Here is a 22,682-nt window from a genome sequence, read left to right on the forward strand (position 1 = left end):
GCAGGGATGTGCATGAGTAAGTCGAGCACTTTTGCACCTGAGAAAGAGTATGTGATGCCATTTGGAATACCACAGAGTCGCCCACTTGGATACATTCTGGAGGTGGAAATAGGAGGGTGCTTATATTAGCTGTGCTAGCTACAGTAGCAACAACAAGGGGGAGTGAGGTTTGAGGAAGTGATGAAGCCACTTGTGGTTGCTTACCGGGGGGCACTGCTGGAGGGAGAGGTGTGCTTCCTGTGTGAGGAATGGACCAATACCAGCACCACTGCCCTGCACAACCGAGGCCCAGGATGATGAGCCAGGCCACAGCAGAGTGGGGGAGACTGCAGAGTTGAGAGGCAGTGGCCTATCCACACTGTCATCTAGTCCCTGTAATGGCCCATAGTGGTTGAAAAGGTGGAGTTGGTCGGTGTCCAGGGGTTGGAGGGGACTGCTGACGACTCTGACAGAGGAGAGAGCCGGTGGTCATCAGCTGGCCAGCTGGCCGGAGCCGGGAGACGATCTGAGACTGGCGGTGTAGAGGTTTGTGGATGAGCTTCTCCAGGGACAAAAGCTCAGTTTTAAGGAAAGACAGTTCAGCAGGAGTTGCGCCGACAACACAGCTAACAAGCATTAGCAGTTGTTGAAGCAGGCAGGTAAAGGAAAATTCGAAATTCGGAATTTCTGGTACAGAAGTCGGAATCTTAAAGTGAGCATAAAATTATGGATTCAGAACTGGATAAAACAGAGAAAATTGCCAGTTTTCGGTAGAGCTGCAGATGGACAAACACAACGTCGACGCATGCGCAGTGATGTTGCTCATATACTGAAGTAGTAACATTAGCTCACTGCTCTGAGTGTGCTCAGGGCAATGTTGCAGAACACGAGTGGGTTAGGTGGGTATTTATGCATGAAGTGATGCTGTTAGGGTATCGTCCTGCTCCTGACATTCTGCAAGATACCTTCAATGATAATTAAAAAATGGCACACACTCACCAGGGTTCTGCCCTTTCAAGGCTTGAACCCTAAAAATGGAGATTGCAATCCAAAGGATGAACCCTAACCATTTCTGGTACACTAGCAGTTGTCTTTTCAAACCACACTACCAAAAAAAAAAAAAAAAACAAACTCAACTTTGTACAGAGTAAATCCTAAATTTATTGTGAGAAAAAGTCATACTAAGTTTTAAGTCTTGGCTATGAAGTCAAAACCAACAAGTCCCATCTAAAATCTTAAAGCCCGTTTCCACCGCAGGAACTTTGGTGTAATTTTACGGGGCCGGGGCCGTTGGTGCGTGTCTCCACCGCAGGAACCACCCCCGAAGGACAGAGTTCCGGAACTTTTACGGGGGCTAAACAAGTCCCTGCCTCGGGGTAGGTACTCAAAACGGCCCCAAAAGACTCCCAGATGGGGCTTGGGGATTACTTGGTGCTGATTGGATATACTCAAGGAGGGAAGTGATGTCAACAGAAAGCAACAAAATAGCCGGCATTTTTAAAATTCAGCAGACGAGGATTAGCTCGTTCATATAGCTTCCTCCGCCATGTAAAAAAAAAGAACTCACTAAATGGCCCATGAAAAAAATATTCTTTCCAGCGGATATCTTAGTTACGACATGATTGAGCTAGCAAAGCAGTTTTGTGTTGCTATGTGTGGTATTTATTCAGTTTTGGGAAATCACGATGTCTAGAAAGCATCAGTGGCTGCAGCTGACAGGGACAGCTAACAGCAGGCTAACATCAGGACGTCATCTGTTAAAAGCCTCCTGTTGTCGGATACGACATGAAACTACTCCAGTTAGCTCAATCATGTTGTAACTAAGATATCTGCTGGATTTTTTTTTTTCACGGGCCATTTAGTGAGTTATTACAGACATCGCTAAGGGCTATCAGCTAACGACGTCCCTACATCGCCCCGGTAAATGGTCGCGCAACGATTATGTCACATCCAGAGCTCGTAACTTTACAGGAACCTTCCTTCTACTCCGTTCTCTCAGTGGAGACACGGCGGTTGAGAGGGCCGAGTGAGAGGACGTTCCTGTAGTAGTTCCTGCCCCCCAAATAGTACCAAGAACTTCTTGAGTGGAAACGGGCCTTAATTCTTAAGTCCTCAGAAATTTAAATTCCATTTTAAATATTACCAACCATGGTACAATAAATTTGCCAAACTAGCAGATACTGTTAAAATGTGTATTTATTACGTTCAAATAAAGTTTAGAACATTTGACTGCAAAAATGATCAGTTATTATTCCTGTGTGTTGCTGTTTGTTTTTATTTTATAGTCTGTGCATCTGTATGTGTTATTAGACCATATTCTGATTGGCATCTAAGTATTTGCAGCCACATATTGATCATTTAAAAATGTACAGTCTCCATATGGGTTAGGGTTCTTTTTTTTAAACTCCGACAAACCTAAGCTTGTTTATGTCATTTAGCATTTTAGCATCATTAACAATAAATAAATAAATAAACCCCGCAACAGTGGAATTATTTAAATGCTAGTTGCCTAGGTGATAAAATGTTTACTGGTTTCCAGCTTGGACACACATCTGTGTATCTTCTGCCACCTGTTATGCCTGAAATAGAAGCGGACTGGATACTAGCTGCCATATGCTCCTTGGTCTGGGTCAATTATAAGCTTTTATATGAAAATTATAACAATATCAATATTATATAATATATTGGCTACATTATCAATCTATCTATCTATCTATCTATCTATCTATCTATTCATTTATTTTTTATCTGGGACCATGTACAGAGAACATTGGACTCAACAGAGTAAAGATGCACTGCACCAGATTATAGCTTTTTAGCTAGTTTCCATCTGCAGTCCCTGAGGCAGGCAAAAGAAGAAATAACAAAAGAAAAATTTAAATATTACAAAGAGACATATAAAAAGACAGATTGAAACGGTACAAGAAAATAGAGTGCATTGACATCCATGGTACGATGCACACACAGCGTCCAAAGTGCGAGTGCTCACAGTTCCAGAGAAAACAGTCATACAAGGTGCACACGCCCATACAGAGCGCGCAGTGCAATGAGGCAGATAGAACACCCACATGCAAAATATGACCTGAGTAAGGATGTGCGAAAAACCAGAAACAAAACATATTCCAATAAATTTATTGATTATGAGTCTCAATGCTATGTCGCAGGACCAATTAATTTAAAGAAATTAGACATTCAAATACCATTTTAACAATTTACAAATTTGATTACAAAGGCAGAAGTTACTGTAGGTAGGGTGACTAGGTCCCAATAAACCAAATGTGGGACAAGGAGTAGGTTTGTGAGGGACAATGTGGGGCACCTGCCCCCAGCGCGAAGTTTAGTCATCAGAGACTAAATACATTCATCATAAACTATATGTAGTCTACTGTATATTAACACTGGACTGTTTATTGAAGTGTCTAGCAACACAGAGACTTGTGGTCAGTGGGATTTGAGGATTCTTATAATAACATCTGTAGCCTACAGATGTGAAGCTCTGACTGTATCTGACTGAGCCTTAATGAAAGCTGTTGTCTTGTATTTTTTTTTTCCTGAAAATATGAACCTCGTAGTCAAACACAGTTTATTTAGCCAGTGTAGCTGAGGGGACAGGTCAAACTGATATGATAATGAATTCTCCTGTAAATCAGTATCATATCAGTTTGACCTGTCCCCTCAGGTCAAATGGAGGATAAACCATGAACATAAATTACAGATCGCCTGTAAAGCATTTTACTAAATTAATCTATCAAAACAAAAACAACTGGAGACTGAAAACAAACTGATACATGGGTCTGATCACTTTTTAATGAATTGACATCATTCCAGACAGGATGTAAGTGTGTCTGTGACTACCTGTAGGCCTATGGACTGAAGGCCGCTGGAAACTGTTGGGAAACTGTCCGACTTCACCGCAGCTTTTTGGCCCAATTCCAATCCGATCCCTTACAGACTCACTGACTTAGAGGCGCGTTCATGTTAAGTGCATGAGTGTGTGAGGGCTGTCCCATTGTCAAATCGTCAAGTCAGTGAGTCAGTGAGTGAGCCCTTTATGCCCCCTACCGTAGGTCAGCATCGATGTGGACTTACGATAAAGAAATTACCCACAGTTGTGACGTGAAATACAGGGGTTGCCCTCAGAACACCAGAAGTAACACGGTCGGCAGATATGCAAACATTAACGTTATGGAAGGAGAGCGAAAAAACAGATAGATAAACAATGAAACATTACATTAACAAGGATTTAAGATGGTACATAAACACACATTAAGTCAGAGGAATACCAGTGGTTATATTCCACACACAAAAAATATATATCTATATCTATATATATATATCTATATCTATATATAGCCTCGATATATATAGATAGATAGATAGATAGATCTATCTATCTATAGATATATATAGATATACAGTCAGGTCCATAATTATTTGGACAATGATACAGTTGTCGTCATTTTGGCTCTGTACACCACCACAATGGGTTTTAAATGAAACAATGAATACCTGCTTAAAGTGCAGACTCTCAGCTTTCATTTGAGGCTTTTTTCAAAAATGTAGTATGAACCGTGTAGGAATTACAACAATTTCTTCACACAGTCCCCCAACTTTAAGGGCTCATAAGTATTTGGACAAACTAACATAATCATCAATTAAACAGTCAGTTTTAATACTTGGTTGCAAATCCTTTACAGTCAATGACTGCCTGAAGTGTTGGACACATAGACATCACCAGATGCTGGGTTTCTTCCCTGGTGATGCTCTGCCAGCCCTTTACTGCAGCCGTCTGCACTTCCTGCTTGTGTTTTGGGTGTTTTGCCCTCAGTTTTGGCTTCAGCAAGAGAAACGCATGCTCAGTTGGATTCAGGTCAGATGATATGACTTGGCCATTGCAGAACATTCCACTTCTTTGCCTTAAAAATGTTTTGGTTGCTTTTGCAGTATGTTTCAGGTCAATGTCCAACTGCACTGCAAAGCATCGTCCAATAAGTTTTGAAGCATTTGGTTGAATCTGAGCAGATAATGGTGCCCCAAACACTTCAGCTTTCATCCTGCTGCTCTTGTCAGCAAGACAAGACTTCACTAGAATAAATACAGAGGGTTTATCACAAGATGCAAACCATTGGTTAGCCTTAAAAATGGAAGGCCAGATTAGAGTTTGTCAAAAACCATCTAAAAAGACTGTACAGTGGTGGAACAACATACTATGGACAGATAAAACAAAGATCAACTACCAGAATGATGGGAAGACAAGAGAAGGAAGAAGGAAGGAACTGCTCATGATCCAAAGCACACCACCTCATCAGTGAAGCATGGTGGAGGTACTGTTATGTCATGGCCATGTATGGCTGCCAGTGGAACTGGTTCTCTTGTATTTATTGATGATGTGACTGCTGACAAGAGCAGCAGGATGAAAGCTGAAGTGTTTGGGGCTACATTATCTGCTCAGATTCAATTAAATGCTTCAAAACTCATTGGACGATGCTTCACAGTGCAGATGGACAATGACCTGAAGCATACTGCAAAACTGATGATGCCTATGTGTCCAACACTTCAGGCAGTCATTGACTGTAAAGGATTTGCAACCAAGTATTAAAACTGACTGTTTAATTGATGATTATGTTAGTTTGTCCAAATACTTATGAGCCCTTAAAGTTGGGGGACTGTGTGAAGAAATGGTTGTAATTCCTATACGGTTCATACTACATTTTTGAAAAAAGCCTTAAATGAAAGCTGAGAGTCATTGTTTCATTTAAAACCCATTGTGGTGGTGTACAGAGCCAAAATGACGACAACTGTATCCTTGTTCAAATAATTATGGACCTGACTGTATATTCTTTGTGTGTGGAATATATGATGACAATAACCAATAAATGATCATGCCCAGAGCCGCCAATGTTAACAACATTTTGTAGAGAGGGGGATAAGTGCTGTCCCATTCCTGTTTGTAGCATCTGGAGCCCTTTCAGACTCTCACACTCAATCACTTACAGCTGACGTCAGTTAAGTCAGTGAGGGTTCAGGGCTTGAGTCTTTAGGGGCCGGATTGGAATTGGGCCTTTGTCACTGGCCCCGCTGCGGCTGCCTGCTCTCGTCTACTTTCCAGGTGAGGCACAGTTCATCTCCAATGAGCCTATGGACACTCACACCACACCGCGTGAGTGTCATTAGCTAATGAGTGTCACCTGTTGCGATCAAGGAGGTTGAAATAGTTGCTAAATGGGGCAGGAGGGGCAAGCCCTATAGGGATTAAACACACATGCGGTGTTACTCTGACAATAAACAGAGAGCCTACATGGGCCGGCATGAATGCAAGAGTGGGTGAAAACCAATCATGCGGGACATGGTCTCAATTTGCGTGATGCGTGAAAATAGACAGAAATGCTGTGCAGTCCCACGCAATGCGGCCGTCTGGTCACCTCACATGTTTTTTTCCTTATCTTATTGTTCCATGAGTTATGGATAGCTGGCGTTTCATGGTTGGTTTTTCATGTACCTTACAGTCTGTGGCACACTGTACCAGACTGTACAGCTTCTGCTGCAGTATGGACGTGCAGAGAGCAGCGCCAGATGTCCAGAGTGAAACACTCAATCAGACAAGCTGCTTCTCCACATCTTTCACGTTTTTATCATTAATGTGTCTCAAACTACAATGGCGAAAACATGAAATGCATCCACAACTAAAACGGGCAAGCTAACTACCAGTATTTGAAAGCAAATTTACAGAAATACAAACAATCCAAACTCCTTCTAATAAGCGGACATGGCAACCATGGTGCCTGGAATATGCCACTTGGATTGAAAATGGGGTGCAGAATAATTCAAATACGATTATTTAAATGTAAATCAGATTAATTTATTTAATTTTTAATTACATTTTATATTGAAAATATTCAATTAAATATTATGCAACAACGTTTTGACTTAAAAAGAGTTGAAAAAAGTGGGGGGGCCAAATATGAGTTTTGCCCCCCCACCTTGAAAAGTGGAGGGGCATTTGCCTTACTTGCCTATAGGTGTAGGCGCCAGTGAGCACACATACATCTGGCTGACGTCGGCCTGAGGACGACACATCGGCTCTGAATTTATAACGTCTGACAAGCGTCAGCCGCATGGGCGGATATCTTTAAATTTAATACTCTTTTGTCCCAGCTCATTAAACGTCTCTGTTAAGTCGGCTTTGGGTCGGCCCAGTGCCGTAGAATGTCTGCCCACATACGGAAGTCACCACTGAAGGTGGAATTTCATCTCTGTGGTGTTTGTTTGGAACTGAGCTCGCAGGACACAGCATCTCATCGCAGTTGGTTTCAGGTAAGCTAATTGGAATAAATTGGCAGAAAATAGCTATATTTTTTCTTCTGTGACTGTTAAAAGAGGTTCCTGGTGAGTGGCGAGGCACGACTGGGTGTATATAGCACATGTCCCCACCAGCTAACGTTATCTTTCGTTAGCTGTTAGCTACTTTAGCGGTTTAGCTCATGTTAGCTAACAGGCTACAACTGTGGTGTTTTCATTTTATTTTCCCTAGTTGACGTTATCTGCTCATCTGGTTATTGTGAGCACTCCTTTTGGGTTAAAGTGGAAGTGCCCGGAGCTGCCACCTGTGGTCCCACAGCCCCCTGGCCTGACCTCCGGGGCCCTGGACGGGTGCTCAAGTGGGGGTGAGAAGAGCAGAGAGGACTACGGAGGTCAGGCAGGGCAGGCCGACACTTTGTATCCCAGAACGGGTGCTGAAGCGGGGAACTGCCCATTGGTCCGACAGCCCATTGGTCTGACATCCCATTGTTCTGACCATATTAAACCCATTGTTCCGAAGTCTGTTCCGAAATCATCATGATCCCCTGTGGTTAAGGTCTGGTTAGGTTTAGGCACAAAAACCACTTGGTTAGGGTTAGGAAAAGATCTTGGTGTGGGTTAAAATGAAAAAGAAAGTGACAAACACATAAGCTGTGAGCCTGCTTCACCTCAAGCCTTTCCCAGCTGACCCAGAGCCGGTCGCGGCACACCATCAAGGCAGAAGTATGCCCGCCGGGAGCCGTTCAGCACCACAGACTGTCGGACTAATGGGATGTCGGACCAATGGGCTGTCGGACCAATGACATGGACCCCTGAAGTGTGGGTGAGAAGAGCGGAGAGGAGCGCAGAGGTCAAATAGTGAAGTTTAAGGATGCCTTCAGTATGTTGTTAATGTGATTTTATGGGCAATTTATCAGTCGAGGTCTCCTCCTCTGCAAAGCAAACCGCCCCGGTGGCTACAGGTAATAGCGCAGTTTTGAAACCACTGTTTTTCCGAGATGAAGTACTGATTGTTGAGCTGCTGTTAACAGTTAACGGAGTTAACGCCGGATCCCATTATTTAACAGTTTCAACACTAAATTAAGCAGAGTGACGGACCCAAAGCTTTCAATCTGGCTAAAAGACAGCTGAAATGCTAAAAGAAAAAATAAAGTGGGGAAGTTGGGATTTGTTTCTTGAAGTTACGTGCTCATCGTCTTTTCTGTCTCTTGCAGGCTGCCAGGAGAAGCAGACTGGCCATCAGATATTTTTTGTGGAAATCTGAAAATAAAGATTGTCAAATTGACTTTTGTCTCTTCATTGTGCACACTTACACACGAAATAGGGTAACAGTCAGCTATTTTTGAATGTTAGCATTGATTTCTCACATTGAATGGTGAAATATTTGTAGTTTGAAAGGTCCGACCTAAATGAATAAAGGTCGTAGTTAACGAAGCATATGAACATTAATGAAGGAGCGCCTACTGATCGCAGCTTCTTTTATTGATCGTTTGAACGTCGCGTGGCGGTCATTTTCGATTAAAGGCCGATGTCTCATCAACGTCTTGGCAATGAGCAAACGCTCTCCCTGCTACGTCTTAACGATCTAAACTTGATACATCGGGCCGACGTCGGCCAGATGTATGTGTGCTATCTGGGTTATATACCCAAATTTGCGCTCGTGCCTTTACTCAAATCCGTTATGCTTTAAATTGAATGGGGGGCATCTGTATGGTATCTGTAAAGATACAAAATCGATATCATATGCATAAAATAATGTCACAATTGAGTGGGCAGATACACATAAATACCCTGTATGTCACACTAACTTCATTTGTGAGCGTGCTATCTGCTCTCTTCGGATGGCATATCCAGCTGCTCGACCTAACGACCAACGAAGGAGGCTGCTCCTGTTGCTAGCTACTGCCAACGGAGGTTCTGGATCCAATCCAGAGCCTCCATTGGCAGGCCCGTCACTGCTTTTGTGGTAGTGTAATTGGTTGTTCAGGCGCCTCTGCTGTTGAAATAGGTTGCGCTATTTTTGTGGATCGGGTTGTGTTTATTTTCCGTACTTCCCTATTCTGGTATTGACTTCTTCTTGACAGGTTAAAATGGCCTTTCTGTTAGAAGTTACATGGCCATCTACTGCTTTGGCATGTGTATTACATCACATGGTAGCGGGTTTTGCGGTTTCGTGTGGATATTGTATCGTCACACGAAACCGTATCGTATCATCACACCACTCGTGTGGACAAATTTTTTTTGGAAACGATGCCACTTTTCAGGCTGCCAAATAGAACCAGTTGATTAATTTGGACCTGGGACTTCAGTGTTTCCAGTACTAGCTCAGAGAAGTTTCTCTCTTGGCTGTACATCTCTCCATGTCATAAATTCTCAGGGCAAGGCCTCTAAACCCAGAATACATTGGGACGGGATATGTAAATGACAGTTATAAATGATGTAAATGACGTTTTCAGCCGTTTTTAGCTACCACCTGATCCTTCCTATGCTGTGATTAGTGTAAGATAGATTAATACATAGATAAATTAATTAATCTGCTGTCTGATTGATTCAAAGTATAATTGTCAAGTCTTAAGCAATATGAAGAGCTGATCCACTGCACACTTTTATAACTTGGGGAGGAATTTAAGTCACTTTATTGTCAAAAGGCTAAAGTCTGAGTGATGTCATTAGTCAAGGTAGTTCAAAACAAAGTTTCATTTAGTTGAATCAAAAAGATTAATGACACAAGTCTGAGTCCAAGTTATGTGACTTGAGTCTGATTTTAGTGACAAATTTGCCATTCCTGAGGTGGCAACAAAAGGAGCAACTTTACACTTTTAGTCTTATTTAATGTTTGATGAATATATATTGTGTTGCATATATAGAACTGTTTCTTTATATCTATATCTATATCTATATATACGTGTTTGTGTGTGTGTGTGTGTGTGTGTGTGTGTGTGTGTGTGTGTGTGTGGAGGCAGTCCTGACAGGCAGACAGCTAGGGTCCTGTACTCGTCAGAGTTTCTATTTCTATGTCAATATTGTTGCCAGGAGATTAGAGAAGGTCCCAGCTGGGAATCTGTCTGAGGAACACAGCAACATGCAGAGCAGGAATGTGTCTTTCATCTGCAGGGAGCTTTAAACTTACTGCACTGCAAGGTTCTCCACTCGTCTTGTCCCCCAATTATAATATACTTTCACTGTCATTTCATGCATGCATTTATTAAGCACTTGCAACTTCTTTTGATGCATTTGCTGTGAACACTGCATGGTTTCAAATATGAAAAGCATGGAGAGTGGAAATGTTCAAACAAAACCACAAAGGCAATGTGAGGCCAAGAAGAGTGATAACATTTTAAAATGAAGTTCAATAACATCATCTAGACTAGCATTGTTTGGAAAGTACACACACTAACAAAAAGATGATGTATATTTAAATAATGGATTGTTTTTCAAAAGCATGTATCAACATAGGGGTTATATTTTGAAACTTTGTCCTGAGGAAAATTTCAGCTGATCTGTGTAACCAGCACTTTTGTTCACCATCAGTACCAACATGGCTCAGTTTTGACCGGATTTCTGTCCAGGTATGGTGGTATGGACAGCTATGACAACAAAACTTCAGGAAGCTGCACACAGTCCCTGTGACTGGCTTCCATTCATTGGGCAAAGCAAGGCTAGTCTTGACTTGATGGGCTTGAGCCTGGGGAGATAATTTCACTCCTCACTCAGAGGATCAAGGTTACAAAGTAACCGAATGTTGTCTATCGTATCGAGATTATCTCCCCACCTAGTAACTATATCATAACTATGGAACCCTTTAAGACACACCACAAGGGGCCCCAGGAAGACAGAGCAGATGCAGGTACACAAGCCCTCCCCTGTTATTGGAATGAGGCGTCCCTGCCACCAGGTGCATTAACAACTGAAAATACCCAATAAGTGTGTATATACATAAAAACACTAATGAGCTATGAACAAATGTACAACATCTTTGGCGTCTGCAGTGGGCTCCTCAATACCTTCTACCAGTCTATGGTTGCCAGTGCACTCTTCTTTGCTGTAGTGTGCTGGTGGGGTGGAGTTAAGACTGGTGAGGTTCAACAGGCTCAACAAGCTTGTGAAATACTTGTGAAAGCCCACTCTGTGGTGGGACTGGACCTGGACAGTCTGGAGACAGTGGCTGAGAGGAGGGTGAAGGACAAAATCTGTGCAGTCCTGGACAATCCTTCTCACCCTCTGCACAACGAGTTGTGGCTGATGGGCAGCTCATTCAGCCAGCAGATTAACCCACCCAGGAGCAGAACTGAACGATTCAGACGCTCTTTTGTGCCAGCTGCCATCAGACTGTACAACAGCGGTTTGGCTTAAGCAACATCCAGCTCTGAAATGACTTATTTTGCATCCATCCAATATGACACTTTATCTGCCACCTGTCACTTTATTTCATTCAACACTTTGTCTGCCATTTGTTAGTCACTTTATTTATCTGTTGTAGCAATTTTATTGATGTAGCAATTTTATTTTATCTTTTATTTATCTATTATTATCTTTAACTTTTACATTTTATTTCTTCTCTTTTATTCTATTTAATGTCCTTTGATTTTGTCTTGAGCTGCTGTGATACTTCAATTTCCCCTGTGGGGGATCAATAAAGTATATCTTATCTTATCTTATCTTATCTTATCTTATCTTATCTTGTGCATTCAATGGACGGTGACACTGCAGATGCTGTGTGCCCGCAACCATAAGCACGACTAGTGTGGGAAGACTGCCCAGTTGGCCAGCCTGCTGCCAGGCCACTGATAATAATATATGACATCACTCTGGCTGGGTAAGGCACCCCCCCCAGCTCAGGGGCATGGAATTACATGGCCTACTGTGTGGTGGCACTCATCATATGCTCCCAAAGGAGGTGGCAGCAGCCACCTTCAGGTAGTGAAGTCTGGCTAATGTGGATGGACTTCACCATGTAGCAGGTGCACAGACCTCAGAGAGGGTGGCATCCTTCCAGAAGGCCCACAAGGTAGCTGGACCTAGTGTTGAGTGTGCCCACGCACTCACCGGTACTGGAATCCCTGCCCCTCTGTAAGCCTGCTGAATTCAAATAAACACAAGAAGTTTGTGCTCTAGAAAAGGATCAGCACTCAGTGAATGACCTCCTAAGCCCTATGATAAGCTATTATGGCATGGCTTAACTATACAGACCAGTGAGCAGTGATAACTAACATGTCTTTGGGGTCATCGAGTGGGAACCTCCTTTCACCAGTGTTTCGACTAGTTGGTCCCACGACACCTCCAGGAGGCTAGACAGTGATCTCTGGCATCCCAGAGACACTCCCCTAATGCCAGGTCTCACTGCTCCCCACACCAACCCAATAACCTCCTTTACCTTACTTACACACGGCTTTCTCAGCCCAAACAGCACCGCCACCTTCAACCAAACCCAGGCTCCGTTGATGCGAGCTCCAAGTAGAAGCAGTGCTGATACTACCTTTCCTAGCACATTCAGCATACTCTATTTCACATGCTACATAGCATAACTACAATATAAGCTAAAGTTAAAGGAGATAAATAAACTTAAAGGATCAGCAAACACACTCACCTTGCAGCAAGGTCTCAAACAAAAGGGATTCAAATAGGCTACTCCCACACTTAAATAACCTTCCTCTTCCTGGATTTCCTTCTGAGAGGAAGTGGATCTCTCCACCTGATCTCAAGGAGTTATGTACCCTGCTTAGCAGTTCCCCCTGCTGGTCCCCAACTGACATTATTTCCATGCTTCCAGATCCATTGGCTACACCTGACTGCTTCATCTGACATTTCCTTCAGTGTCTTCCTCAAACTTTGTCCCTGCACTCTGAGTTCTCCCAGGAGCGAGACAGCTGATCTTGCTATGAATCCCCTACACCCCACTTATACTGGACAAATCCTAGTCTTCCATCCTCGCTGCTCAGCTTCTGCTCCTAAGTCTGCATATCTAAGGTTTTTTCTTTCATAGGCTTCTTCCACTGAGGCTTCCCAAGGAACTGTCAGCTCAATGAAATAAACTATCCGTTGACTCACTGACCACAACACTATGTCAGGCCTCTGCTTGGTACAAACTATTTCCTGGGGAACAACAAGCTTTCCTCCTAAATATACTTGTATTTCCCAATCACAAGCACCTTCTAGGCGGCCACACCCTTGCCTCCTTACTAACTTACCACTTCTGAATTTCTCTCCCTCACAGACAAACTGAATTACTAAACTCCTATCCTTAACACCTCCTGAATTCACCTGTCTTCATTTCCCTTCGATGCCTGCAGCTAAACTTTTCAACACCTGGTTATGTCGCCATGTATATGGGCCTTGTGACAAGCTAACTTGAGAAAGCCTGACAAAATATGCTTTAAGGTTGGGGTACCTGAACACAATGGGCATGATGGGTCCTCATTTACCCACAGTTTTAGGTTCCCTGGGGGTTGGTAACACATCGTATGTAGCCCCTACCAGGAATCTAATACGATTCTCCTCCATACTCCACAGGTCCCTCCAACTAAGCTTCGTCTTCTCTACACTTTCCCAATTCAACCACTGTCCCTGTTTAGCCTGGGCCACTACCTTTGCACCCCTTACTATCTCCTTCTGTCTACGTATCTGTTCCACAACCAGCTTTCTTTTATCTTTGAGACCTGCTGTGTTCCATAACGGTTTGCCTGAGCCAAGCCCCAGGCCTCCCCGGCCAAACTGAACATTACCTACAGTCTCTGCATGCCTAAGAGCTGCCTCTGCCTCCTGAACTGTCGATATTGGGTTCCACTTCCTCCCCTTGGTTGGATTTGGAACCACACTCCTAACTACTACGTCCTTACTCCCAGATAACAAGAGCTCTGTCCTGACCTTGGTACATTTAAATTCCTCTGTTAAACTAGATACTGGCAGCTGAAGTATCCCTTTTCCATACAATGCAACACTACTTAGGCACCTAGGAGCGCCCAACCACTTCCTAATATAGGAGCTAACCGACCTTTCAGTTCTCTCCACAACGGATATTGGAATTTCGTAAATTGACAATGGCCACATTAACCTAGGATATAGCCCAAATTGCAAACACCACAACTTCAGCTTTCCTGGAAGTTCTGATTTATCTATCCTATCCAATCCTTCAGCCACATCTTTTCTAAATTTCACCACCTGTTCCTTATCATTCAACTCTACATTGTACCACCTACCTAAGCTCTTTACTGACTTTTCCCTAATTGTTGGGATCAATCAATCAATCAATCAATCAATCAATTTTATTTATAAAGCCCAATATCACAAATCACAATTTGCCTCACAGGGCTTTACAGCATACGATATCCCTCTGTCCTTAGGACCCTCACAGCGGATAAGAAAAAACTCCCCCCAAAAAAACCTTTAACAGGGAAAAAAATGTCCTCATCATCTATGACAAACTTCCTATCACTTAACTTCCCTCTACATATCGAAATGCTTCTAGATTTACTGGGCTTGATCTTCATGCTGGCCCACTTGAGGTTCTTATTTACCTTCTCTAGTAGCCTCTTTGTACATGACATTGTTGTGGTCACCAGTGTAATGTCATTCATGTAAGCCCTAACTGGTGGAAGATGCAACCTGTTCTGCCGTCTCTCCCCACCTACCACCCACTTAGAAGCCCTGATGATTACTTCCATCGCCATAGTAAATGCTAATGGAGAAATTGTACACCCTGCCATGATGCCTATTTCTAGCCTCTGCCAACCTGTTGTGAAGCCTGCCGTACTTCATGACAAGTTGGCAGAGGCTAGAATTGTCTCTGCGATCCAATGAGACAGCCTAGCCTTCGACACTGGCTGGCCCTGGCACTGCAAGTACAAGCCTCTGCACACCCTTCAGGAACTGAAAGATGAGGCTGTAGTCCACTTCTGCAAGCCTATAATCCCCTCTACAAGCAGCCTTAATAGTTTTCCACCATGCCTCTGAGGGTTGAAGGTGATTTTCCCACCTCAAGCAGCCCCTGCAGGTACAGGAGCACCTCTGGGGCTGCATATGTCAGTGCATCGATGTGGTTAGTTGTACATCATGATGCAAAGAGCTTCCAGCAGTAAGAGTCTGCAGCCCTCGTAAACGGTGCCCAAGCACTCTGCATGGTCTGAACCACTGACTGCACAAGTCCCAAGCCTAGCCGACCAGCCCTCTCAGGGGCCAGACCCACAGCTTGAGCCCCTGTGGAAAGGGATGGAGCAGGGCCCCCTGCACCTGACTCAGAATTTCCCGTCGGACAGGGGGCTCCCATGGCCTCCCAGCCAGGAGAGGCACCACCTCCAAAAACCATGTTATGTGGAGCTAGTTCGGGACCACCAGGATCAGCTGCACTTCCAAACTTTCTGCAGCAGTTACGGGAGGAGAGTGAATGGGGGAAATGCATACAGCAGGCCTTGAGGCCACTGGTGTGCCAGATGTCCCAGCCACCTCCGGGTGCAGCCTCCAGTCCCTTGGAGATGGTGGCTGGGTCCTGCCACCACCTGAGGTCCGCACAAAGCTGCACAGTAACGAGCACTGCTGCCTGCAGCTGTCTCTGCAGAAAGAGCATCAGGCTGAAGAGATGCCTCTGGACTGGGCGCATGTGTAGAAGAGCCGATGGCACCACTTGTCCCGTGACTGCTATAAGACCCAAGAGGCAGAGACACAGCAACCACGTGGCCCTGGCACCCAGCCAAAAATGAGAGAGGCAGGTCCTGACTAAAACCTGCCTCTCCTGTGACAGCATCACCAACCCAGCTCTGGCATCCAGCCTCATGCCTAGAAACTGGATGGCCTGTGCAGGCTGGAGACTGCCCTTTTTCTCGTGAATGTCATCCAACAGCACAGACACATGATGGCGGCACTGCTCCTCTGTCTGTGCACATCCAAATAATACAGTATCCTGAGACTCTGCTGCCGCAGAGGCCCCAAAACCGCATCCATGCACTTGGTGATGGTGTGAGATGCAGGAAGGCAGGACACGGACCTCTAAGGTTTTTCCCTTGAAGGCAAACCCGAGAAACCTCCTGTGCCTCTCCCAGAATGGAATTTGAAAATAGGCCTCCTTGAGGTTGACAGTTGCAAACCAGTCACTACCTGGACAGCCTGCTTGACCCTAGGCACAGTCAACATTCTGCACTTCAGGGGCATGACAAACTTATTCAGCCCCATAAGGTCTAAGACAGGCCTGAGTGTCACATACTGCTTCAGAACAAGAAAATAGCGGGAATAAGACCCTGCCCTCAGAGCTTCTTCCTGTACTTACCTGATAGCTGACTTTGCCAGGAGAGTGAAGATCTCCAAGCTCAAGACCGTAAATGATACCTCTGGACCATTGTTAAAACAACACCGCTGCCAGCCCTGACCTTGCTTCAAGGCACCTGACACCTCCTCCGCACAGCGACGGGCTTCCATGCATCAGGCCCATACAAGGCAGATGGCTCAACAGGCAGTTTGAGCAGACACGCCCTATCCTCTGGCTGCAGCATGGACCGTGACAGACAAAGATGGCACCTGGCCAGCCAAAAACTTGCCATAAACCCTGCCCGCCACTTGACCCTGCTCTCTCATGAGCTCTGGAAGAAGTAAGGAGACACGTTATAGTTTGGCTATTAGATCTGTACTACGCTCCTCCTCCAGCTGGCCAGCCAGATCAATCAATCAATCAATTTTGTCAATAAAGCCCCATATCACAATTCACAATTTGCCTCAGAGGGCTTTACAGCATACGACATCCTTCTTTCCTTTGGACCCTCACAGCAGATAAGAAAAAAACTCCCCTTAAAAAAAACAACAACTCTTTAATGGGGAAAAATGGGAGAAACCTCAGGAATAGCAACTGAGGAGGGATCCCTCCTCCAGGATAGACAGATGTGCAATAAATGTTGTACCGAACAGATCAACATAATAAATTTGTAGCATATCCATATGATAAAATGATACATAAAGACAGACAGAGACAGAGAGAGAAACTGAGACACAGCCAGAGAAATGCAGGGCAGACAATGATGATAATAGCTTTCAACAACATTAATTTAATGTAATAATATAATAATAATAATAATAATGATGGTAGCTGTGACCAGATGGCACTGGTACAGCGACAGAATGGCACCTGTGTTTGCCAGCTGTGTCTGGACTGCCATGGCTTCAGGCATTTTTCCCAACAGGCAATGGGGGTTGCAATGGCCCACAACCTATCCTGCCCAGATTATCAACCACAGCCCCTGATGGGCCCCTGTCCCCCACTACCACACCCGCCAACCTGAGGTGCTTAGCTGGCTGCAGGCCCTGCCTGAGAAGCGGCTGGTGGACGTCTGCCCTTTGCCTAGCAGACATGCAGAAGCAGTTCATGCATGAAGCTGGATTATCACAAGCAGCACTGCATGCTCAATTCCCTAACATAACACACAGTAGTCATGTTTCTTTTTTTTTTTCTTTTAACATTACTACCCACACAAGAAGGGCCCTGCCGGCTTGCCATTGTCTCTGTCTCTCCTTTTTCACTGTAACGTGACCAGAAAGTGCACTCTTTAGCTATAGTAATAGTGCTGCTAACTGTCTTTAATTAGTTTCCCTGAGCCAACAGATGTGAATGTGGACACAGTATGGATTAATTTTTTTTGACACCAGACAGCTGGACACTTCTACTGGAGGAAGGTGTTTTTGTTGTAATGAGGAAATGGGAAGCCTCCACAGGTGTGAACCAGAAAACCAGCTAACTGTAGAGGTAAGCCTTTACAGGAACTGCTCCTAGCCACTGGTTCAGGTATGTGGACGTCACCTGGGTCAAAATCAAAACTGAGGAAGTGGAAACCTTCATGGAACACATTAACGCAGTGGACCCCAACATTAAATTCACACGGGAGGATGTCAGAGGAGACAGTCTACCCTTCTTAGACCGTGCAGTGCACATTGAAGAAGACAGAAACCTAAACATAGAGGTGTACAGAAAAACTACACACATGGGCCAATACCTGCTGTTTGACTCTCACCACCCACTGAAGCACAAGCTGGGAGTTATCAGGACACTGAATCATCGGGCTGAAAACGTGCCTACTAGAAAAGAGGGGAAGGTGAAAGAACAGAAACACAATCAGGGAAGCACTTAAAACCTGTGGCTACCCCAATTGGGCCCTTTCAAAAACCTCAAAAAGACCCAGAGCAGACAGAGAGGAAGAGACACAAAAACGTAACAACATTGTCATTCCATATGTCGCAGGAGTGCCTGAGAAACTCAGGAGGATTTTCAACCAACATCACATCCCTGTGCACCTTAAACCCAGCAACACACTGAGACAGAAACTTGCCCACCCCAAGGACAAAACACCCAGACATAAACAGAGTAATGTAGTGTATGCAGTTCAGTGTAGCCAGGAATGCACAGATTTATATATTGGGGAGACAAAACAACCACTCCACAAGCACATGTCACAGCACAGGAGAGCCAGCTCCTCGGGTCAAGACTCGGCCGTCCACTTACATCTACAGGAGAAGGGACACTCCTTTGAGGACAGCAATGTGCACATCTTGCCCAGGGAGGAAAGATGGTTTGAAAGAGGAGTAAAAGAAGCCATCTACTTCAAGCAGGAATGACCATCGTTAAACAAAGGGGATGGCTTATGACACTACTTATCACCCACTTACAATGCAGTCTTGGGATCCCTCCCCAGATGACTTCACACCCATTCACCCCTGGACCCGCCTGACCCTAACGACTCACATGGTAGCCAGGTGGGTCAACGACTCACATTGTGACCTTAACGACTCTGAAACTAAGAGCTCACATGACCCCTACGGCTCTGCAAGGGTTCCCACCCACATAGGGGTTACAGCCTGCAACTTTGTACCAGTCATTTAGAACTGAAGAAGCTTCTTGGATGAGAGGCAAAACGTGTTCAAGAAACGCAAGCAAGTCCAGTTGCCTACATGAGAACAATACAGGGGGAAATGAAGGTGAAGATCAAGGTTGCTAAGGAGAGGTACAGGAGGTGACTGCTGACCATACAAGAAGACAGCTGACGAGACTCCACTCAAGCAAGGCTGCAGGCCCTGATGGTGTCAGCCCCAGGGTGCTCAAAGTCTGTGCCCCCCAGCATGTCTTCAACATGAGCCTGAGTCTCCAGAGGGTCCCCATACTGTGGAAGACACCCTACCTTGTTCCTGTGCCAAAGACACCGTGTCCCAGTGACTCCAAGGACTACGGACCTGTGGCATTGACTTCCCACATCATGAAGACCCTGGAGAGACTGTCCTGAAGCAGCTACGGCCCGTGGTCAAGCCACCTTTGGACCCCTTCCAGTTTGCCTATCAGCCCCGACTTGGAGTGGAGGATGCCATCATCTACCTGCTCAACCGCGTCTACGCCTGCTTGGACAAGCAGGTGAGCAATGTGAGGGTCATGTTTTGTGACTTCTCCAGTGTGTTCAACACCATCCGTCCAGCTCAACTGGGTGCCGTCCAGCTCAACTGGGTGACAAGCTGACAATAATCAACACCCCCCACACACACACACACACACACACACACCATGGACTTCTGCCGTAGTTGGATGTATCAGCAAGGGTGATGAGGATAAGTACAGGGCTGCTGTGGATAACTTTGTCACATGGTGTGAGCAGAACCATCTGCAGCTCAGTGTGGCAAAGACAAGAGAACTGGTTGTGGATCTGAGGAGGACCAAGACACCGGTGACCCCTGTTTCCATCCAGGGGGTCAGTGTGGTCATTGTAGAGGACTGTAAGTACCTGGGGGTACACACTGACAATAAACTTGACTGGGCTAAGAACACTGATGCTCTCTACAGGAAGGGCCAGAGCCGGCTCTATTTTCTGAGGTGACTGAGGTCCTTCAACATCTGCCGGACTATGCTCAGGATTTTCTATGAGTATGTGGTGGTCAGTGCTATCCTCTATGTTGTTGTGTGCTGGGGCAGCAGGCTGGGAGTGGCGGACGCCAACAGGCTTAACAAACTGATCTGCAAGGCCACATTGTGGGAATGCAGTGTGACTCTCTGATGGTGGTCTCAGAGAGGAGGATGCTGTCTAAGCAATGAACTCTCTTGGACAATGTCTCACATCCACTCCACCATGTGCTGCTCAGGCACATGAGTATTTTCAGTGGGAAACTCATACCACCAAAATGTACCACTGAAAGTCACAGGAAATCATTCCTGCCTGTGGCCATCAGACTGTACAACTCCTCCCTCTGAGTGGCCCTTAGACTATTTCACCCACTGTCAACAACGTAACCAGTAAATTATTACATATTTATTTCACAGTTCACTGCTGTCTTAAGACAATAATCTGTGCAATAACTTACAGTGTAATTACTCAGTGCAAAAATTTAACTTTTACCTTTACCTATATTCTGTTTATTATCTATTTTTGCCACTGTATCTGTGTGTATCTAATAGGTTACTATATATATTTTTGCACTATACAATATATCTTTCTACTCTTGTAAGGAGGGTCTGTAACACCAACAATGTCCCCCATGGGGATCAATAAAGTATCTCTTGATTCTGATCCTGATTCTGATAACAGGTAGCAGACAGGTAACAAGTAGCAGACAGATACCAAGTAACGGAGAGATAACAGGTAGCAGACAGGTAACAGGGAGATAACAGGTAGCAGAAAGGTAGCAGGTAACAGAGAAATGAGACAGACAGACAGGTAACAAGTAGCAGGCAGGTAACAGGAACCTACATTGCAATGACGATTACAAACTAACAGAGGAATAAAGTATCTGGGCCAGTACAGCTGGATCTAATTAAAGGGAATAAGACTTCAACTTGTCTCTTGCTCCCAACTCATCAATTTTTTTCATCAAATTCACCGATTCTGGGTCAGCAGTCCACATCAGTTACTGATGCGCTGATGCACCCTTTAGTGTCTGTATGAGACCCACTGGGCTGAATCTCTGAGCAACTGCCAACTGCAAAGAGCGAGAGAGTCCAAGGGTGGGCGGGACAGGGGGTGGATGTGTTGTTATGTTATGTTAAGTTGGTACAGTGGTTCTCAGACTTCTTCTGTCATGTCCTCCTTCAGAAACTTAAAAACGTACATGCCTCCCCAAACAATAATAACTGGGAGACCAACCAATAAAAATTATTCATGTTGAGTTTTAGTGAAATAAAGGTCACCGTGATAATATTCATTTTTTTGTCACTTCTTTTTCCTCTTTTGGTCATTCACGCCCCACCTACAGTGACTCTACATCACTGTAGGTGTTTAAGTACTACTGCGTTGGTAAGATGCACTTTTTTTTTTTTTTTAACCCAAACCATTATCTTTTTCCTAAGCCTAACCATGTACTTTTGTTGCCTAAACCTAAGGAAGTAAACCTAAAAATGAAGTCAACCTACATGGGATGTTGTTTTAAAATGAGATTGTATAAATTTAACGAATTGAAATTTTACATTTACTGTGAAAAGGGAAGTTTATTTTGTAATGACACAATGCGTGTAACGAGTGATTATTGACATGCCATCCCAGAGTGTCCAAAAATGACGTTAGGGGTACATAGGATATCATAGTTTGACATAGAGAGCCACTGATCCAGCACTGGTATTTGACGAGTTAAGGCTATTGCACACCAAGGAAATATTAATTGTCGCACATTTAAAAGTAAATATGACCCCACGTTGTGTCAACTGCATTTGCACACCAACTCTGAAACTTTTGTCTGTCATTCAAGTTTCTGGAACAGGTTTGATTTTCTGCCTTTTTTTTTTTTGCATTTGTGAAAAACCTTGAGAGATGTATGACCAAGAAGCAGTGAAGAAGTGAAAGCAAGTAAAAATGTGTTGGCAGAGTAGATGAGGGAGGTGGGAACTTGCGTGAAGATGGGTGTGGCAGTCAGGTGACTGGTAAAGTAGAGAAAGTCCAAAGGCATCTGGTGGATGGACAGAAAATGGCAACAAAGGGGCCTTGGTAATAGTCTCTGCGGAAGTGGTAATGTGGCTGAAGAGGGGAACAGAGAAGCAGAGCGTGACATAGGTAGTTTATCAGTAGGATGAATCCATATAATACAGGACAGGATGGCAGTTTATCAATTTATCATATCTATTTGTATATCTACATATGACATAGTGTTGTATGCATTATCATGAATATGATAACACATAAAACAAGTGCCATATAATTTTAATAATTTAATAATAATTTTATATACTTTATTAATCCCCAAGGGGAACTTCAATTTTTCACTCTGTTGTCAATTACACACAGGTCTGAACACACACATGCACAAACTGGACCTATACATGCACTAAGTGGAGAGATGTCAGAGTGGGCTGTCCATGACAGGCACTCTGAGCGGTTGGGGGGTTCGGTGCCTTGCTCAGGGGCACCTCGGCAGTGCCCAGGAGGTGGACTGGCACCTCTGCAGCTACCAGTCCACACTCAATATTT

At 44.5% G+C, this 22,682-nt stretch overlaps 1 protein-coding gene across 2 annotated transcripts in view; it reads right to left on the reverse strand.

Moving 5' to 3' along the window:
* Nucleotides 1–22,682, reverse strand: part of kcnj13 (potassium inwardly rectifying channel subfamily J member 13) — a 75,645-nt gene that overhangs the window by 47,281 nt on the left and 5,682 nt on the right. Inside the window, exon 1 of one of the 2 annotated variants that reach the window (XM_049576819.1) lies at nt 7,947–7,981. The exons of the other annotated variant lie outside the window; for it this stretch is intronic. The gene's annotated coding sequence lies outside the window, so the exon portion shown is untranslated. Of the gene's footprint in view, nt 1–7,946; nt 7,982–22,682 lie in introns of those variants that run through there. 2 annotated transcript variants of the gene reach the window in all.

The sequence above is a fragment of the Epinephelus fuscoguttatus genome, linkage group LG5 (genome assembly GCF_011397635.1).
Source record: "Epinephelus fuscoguttatus linkage group LG5, E.fuscoguttatus.final_Chr_v1".
NCBI classification, from domain to species: domain Eukaryota; kingdom Metazoa; phylum Chordata; class Actinopteri; order Perciformes; family Serranidae; genus Epinephelus; species Epinephelus fuscoguttatus.